Here is a 6,000-nt window from a genome sequence, read left to right as displayed (position 1 = left end):
TATGTGTTTCCAAATGTGTTTATTTTTTGAAAGCTTGTCGCTATAAAAACACTCATTTAACTCGTAGTCAACAAGATATTCCCTCTAAAATTATCTTAGGAATTATAATATTACCTACGTCAGAAAAGTTAAGCTGTGGCTTCAAAATGTGATTAAGTATGAGCCAATAAAGAAAAATTTCTTTAGAAGCAGAACTTTTTGCGTCGTTATAAGTTTAATGAAGAATAAAAAATTTAAATCAACAGTATGCAGAAAAGCTACTGATTTTTATAGAAAAAGCTACTGATAGAAAAGCAGAACACTAGCTACTGATTTTTATATTTATACCCTGCACTTCGTGAAGGGTATATTAACTTTGGTATGGAGTTTGTAACTACTTGAAGGAGTCATCTGCGGTATGGACATATATATATATATTCTTGCTCAGCGTAAAATTCTGCGTCGATTTAGACATGTCCGTCCGTCCGTCCGTCCGTCCGTCCGTCCGTCCGTCCGATCGCACGATAACTCAAAAACGAATAATGCAATCGACACCAAACTTTCACAAGTTGCTTCTTTTGTGCCAAGGACGAACCCTATTGTTATTGGACCAATTCGGACAACGGGTTCGGGTAGCTGCCATACAACTCAAAGAGTTTATTTTAAATATTTCGAAAACTAATAAAGGTATAAATATAAGATTTTGTATACATGTGTCCAATTATATTCTACATATGCTCTAAAAATTTTAATGGAATAGCTGCACCGGTTCGGGTGGCTGCCATACAACTCCAAAAGCACATTTTTTATATTCGGCAAAATAATAAAGTCAGATTCATGAAACTTGGCAGTCATGTGTCCAATTATAGGTCAGATATATTTCTGAAGTTTTAGTGGCATTGCTTGACAGGTTCGGGTACCTGCCATACAACTCCAGAAGCTAATTTTAAATATTTGGAAAAATAAAAGAGTTAGATTCATGAAACTTGGCAGTTGTGTGTCTAATTATAGATCAGATATATTTGCGAAGTTTTAGTGAAATTGCTTGACAGGTTCGGGTAGCTGCCATACAACTCAAAGAGTTTATTTTAAATTTTTCAGAAACTAATAAAGGTACAAATACAAAATTTTGTATACATGTGTCCAATTATATTCTACATATGCTCTAAAAATTTTAATGGGATAGCTGCACCGGTTCGAGTGGCTGCCATACAACTCCAAAAGCAAATTTTTTATATTCGGCAAAATAATCAAGTCAGATTCATGAAACTTGGCAGTCGTGTGTCCAATTATAGGTCAAAGATATTTCTGAAGTTTTGGTGGAATCGCTTGACAGGTTCGAGTGGCTCCCATACAAGCCCAAAAGCTTATTTTAAATATTTGGAAAAATAATAAAGTCAGATTCATGAAACTTGGCAGTTGTGTGTCCAGTTATAGGTCAGACATACTCGTAATCGTGAAGTTTCTATAGAATGATTTCACAGGTTTGAGTAATTGCCATACAACAACGAAAGGTGCAGGGTATAATTCAATCGGTTTATACCGACTGAAACGTTTTTACTTGTTTTATATTAAGCTTACACACTCTTAATAAAACGTTTAAGCAGATTTTATGTGAACAGAGCTCATAATATTTTCGTATAAATTTCATTTTCACGAAAAATTGTGTAAACAATTTCTTGGAATAAATGAAGAGTTTTTATTGAGAATTTTCTTAATTGTTTTGGCTAACTGCATTAAAGCCGTATAATCATAGAATGGAGCAAAAACTTGAGATTATTAGATTAAATTGAAAAAAGAACAATTAAAATGAAAATAAAACTTTAATTTCATGTTAATTTGTTAGAAATTTAGATTATGGAATACTAGAGATAAACTTAACTCCCAACTAAAAACTTATACTAGTAATTTTACCACGCTAGTTAAATTTTAATAAGCTAGTAGCAATACTTCCCAAAAGATTTTTAAACCTATTAAAAGAAAAATTTAATTTAAGAATCACTCTACTCTATAGGATCACGTTTTCGTGATTAAAGTTTTCGTTGGTTCCAATTTTGTTAGATTCTTATTATCATAGCAAAATCACTCTTTCAATCTGATCACGCTTTTTATTGAAAAAACTGTAACAAATAAGAGCACATTGCCTCTGTGTTTCATCGAATCTTCCTCAGTGAAAATTCTTAAATCAATGTAATGGAAGATTCAAATGTAACGGTTTACGCATAAATCTCGCAACAACAGAGTATATGTACTTATCTTTTCATGGTAATGATGTTTATGGACCTCATAATATAGTCTATGTAGAAGGGCAAGCTCTGACAATGGCATCTAAATTTAAATATCTTGGATCAGTTATAACAGCAGATGGCAAAATAGATCAGGATTACCGGAATCTTGTGTGACAAAAGAGTGCCACCCGAACTAAAAGGAAAACTGTTTAAAACTGCTGTCAGGATGGCATTAATGTGTGGCATTGAATGATGAGCAAACAAGTCAAAAAAGTATTTATATAAGAAAGAAAGATGACCACATTGTAAAAAAAGCAATGAATATCAAAGAACCGCATAGTAAAAGAGGGAGACTTCCGACTACACTGAAGAAAACTATCGAGAATGATATGAAAAGAAACAAGAAGCAACAAAAGATAGGAAAACTTTGCGCCTAAGAATAAGAAGAAATAAAAAGGTCAATTATACATAAATTAGCGCTTCTAATAGAATTTAAATTCGTTCTCATATCTCTAAAATTTCGCATGTTTAAGAAATACGAAAATATTTGCAATCATGTTAGCAGTACTTCTAACTTTACTGGGCTTAAAATAAATTATTAAAATTTAGGTTTTTTTAATTAGTTTAATTTTTATTCTTCTCAAAATTTAATATGAACATGATATGTTTTGCATAAGCATAACATAATTTGTACAAAATTCCAAAGTCCTCAAAGTAGAACGTTTTATAACCTCGCATAAATTTTTTTTAAACTCATTATTACTTTTCATTATTTTCTGTTTCTTTAATTTGAATAAATTATAATTTTAATAGATCTAAATTATTACTATATGGCTTTATAAATATAAGAACTCATTAGATTTTATGAAAATTGAAATTTCATTTAATTCAGTTGCTCTAAACTCATTTTAAACACTCTCTTTCTCGGATCCCACCATTATGCATAATAATATTTTAATATTTGTCGACTCATTTGACATTATGGCATCTTATATGACAGTATATTTTGTTAAGCAACGTAAAATATATTATTAAAAGCTAGCAATACTCAAATTCTTAGGATAGTTAAAAAAATTTAATAAACTGAATATAAGTTAAACGTAGGTTAGGTATCGTACGTAAGGTACGTTATAAGAAAATCATGTGTACGAAATATATTAAAATTATAATTTATTTAAAAAAAAGGAGAGCAATAATGTATTAAAAAAAAAAAAAAAACAAAAAAAAAAGTTTATACGTGGTTGTAAAACGTCCTACTTTGAAAACGAGGATAAAAAAAGTCAAAACAAAAAAATTTTATAATATTCGGGATGATATTCATGTTGTCGTCCGTGGTTTTATTTGCAAAAAAAAAATAAAAATAATGTTAACAAAAAAAAAAAAAGTTATTATAAAATAATTTACTGGATGATGAGGAGATTCTAAAATAAATGAATGATTTTTTAAATGAAAACGACGCGTTTTATTTTGTTTTTCCCTTCATTTTATTTTATTATTATTATTATTGTACCTTGAATCCTTCCTTAGGCAAAATACCAAAACAAAACCAAAAAAAAAAATAAAATTAAATTCTCATAAAACAAAAATATCAAAATAAGAGCACAGAAACTCAAAAGAAAAATAAAAAAATCAGATTAAATGTATACCTGTAATATTTTCCTGGATCTTCTCCATAAATTGTCATGCTCCGAAAACTTTTTAATTAAAAAAAACACTCTTGAAACATTTCATTTTAAAATCACTAAAAAATATAGGTTAGATAAAGGTAGGTTCCTCTTTAATATATATTATACATATGTATATATATACATACATACATGAATAATGTGTACATATATACAATTTCGTAATTGCATACCTACATGTATAATGAAACACTAGAATTCCAACCAAATATAAAAAATTCTCTTTAAGGCATTCTTTTCGTAATATTTTGTCTTTTTTTTCTGTTTCTGTTTCTGTATTTGTATATTTTCTGAATTACAAACACAATTATATTATAATAATAATAATAATAAGAGCAAAATAACAAAAGAAAAATCATAATATGTTTAAATTATGTGAACGTTTCACAATTCTTTTATTTTGTTTTCGTTTTTTATTTTTTAATTCCTTTTAATATCCTTTATTTTATAAGTTGACAAAAAGTAAATGTAACATAAACCGCAATATCAATAGCCTGCGAATGGAAGGTAATTGTAAGTGAAGGAATTGTTTTTTATTAAGAAGATATACAAAAATAATATAAAAGAAGGTGGAATGGTTGAAACTTCAAAACCCGCCAAAATAAAAAGGAATCCCAATAATTTTCATACTGGTCCAATATTAGTCTCAAAGACTTCTGAGTTAAAAACCTTGCAGACTCATTACATTCCATAACAGTGAATTGAATGAAAATATTTTAGAAAAACCAAATAAAAATGTAACACAACAGTGTAGAAATTCCAATATTGTAATGCAGAAAACTTAAATGAATATCAAATTCAGCCGCGAATTTAATTAAAATTTAAATTTAATCAAATCTTATTATTAAACCTATTGCAATTGGCATAATATTAATTAATATTATAATCAGAATAACACTATCATGTTAACATAAAAAAAAAATTATTATGCCCCAACAATTTTTGCAGCACAAATAATAGCGATTGATTGCAATTTGTTTTCAGAAAAATCTGATGTGGTAAGCTAATAAACGACCGCAGAAGTGTATTTTCTCGTTTGGTGAAAGTGTTGCAAAATAATTTGAAAATGTTTTTTAAACACTTCTTAAAAATTTTAAGAACGCTTTACCAGACAGCTTTTAGTTAACATACTCATAGAAAAATAGAAATTTGACTCTTAGGAAAAGTTCAAGTCCGCATTTGGTTTAAACAGAAAACAGAACTCAAGTATTAATTTTTAAGAAAATCCGTCAATTAATTTCTAAATTCTAAAACATGGTGGAAATCTGAAATGGTCCTTTTGTGAAAGTCCGGTTTTCTTGCTGTATTATTCCCGAAAAATCTAATATTTCACTGTTTTAACACCCTGAGTTGAAATAACAAATTTAAAAAAAAAATATAATTAATAATTTTTCTACATAATTTTTACCAAAAATGTAAAAATGTAAATTCGGCCTTTAATAAAAGTCTTGACACATTAATTTGCTGGCACCAGAGTTTCTTTAAGAGCTAGGTAGATTGTCATATTGTCATTATTTAACTTATCCCTAAAACTTTAAATTACTAATTAGTTGAATATTTTCTTAAAAATAATGAAAAATGTAAAATTATCCAAAAGTTCAGTTTCGAGACCTGGCATATCGATAAAGTTGATCAATCCGTGATACACGAGTGCATGCGCAATCAGTCTAACAGACTGATATTTCGCTAAAAAAGCTTCACTATCAAAGAGAAATATAATGTCACGGAAAACTCGACATACCGAATTTGATGGCATCACAGAACCTCCCATAAATAAATTTTAGGGGAAGAATATAACTTAATTTTGAGAGTTTGTACATTTCAGTATTTGCAGTTGAAATTTTACAATAATTAATTATAAAAATATTTTCATTTTGATTTTAATAAAATTAATTGCATCTAAAACGTTAATCTCCAATTGAAGAATTGCAAGATTAAAAATTGTTGCAAAAGACAAGCGTTTTAATAAAACATGAGTCTTTGAAAATTTTTCAGGGAATAAAATTGTAACACTTTCAAACTCAGATTTATTTAATTCCATCAGTCTTGTTATATTGCACAGGAGAACAGACGGATAGCTGTAAATTTTATATTTTCAATTAAGTCGG

This window comes from Condylostylus longicornis, unplaced genomic scaffold (assembly GCF_029603195.1).
Source record: "Condylostylus longicornis isolate FDR11 unplaced genomic scaffold, ASM2960319v2 ptg000010l, whole genome shotgun sequence".
NCBI lineage: Eukaryota > Metazoa > Arthropoda > Insecta > Diptera > Dolichopodidae > Condylostylus > Condylostylus longicornis.
The sequence above is the reverse complement of the archived record's forward strand: the minus strand, read 5'-3'. Positions refer to the sequence as shown.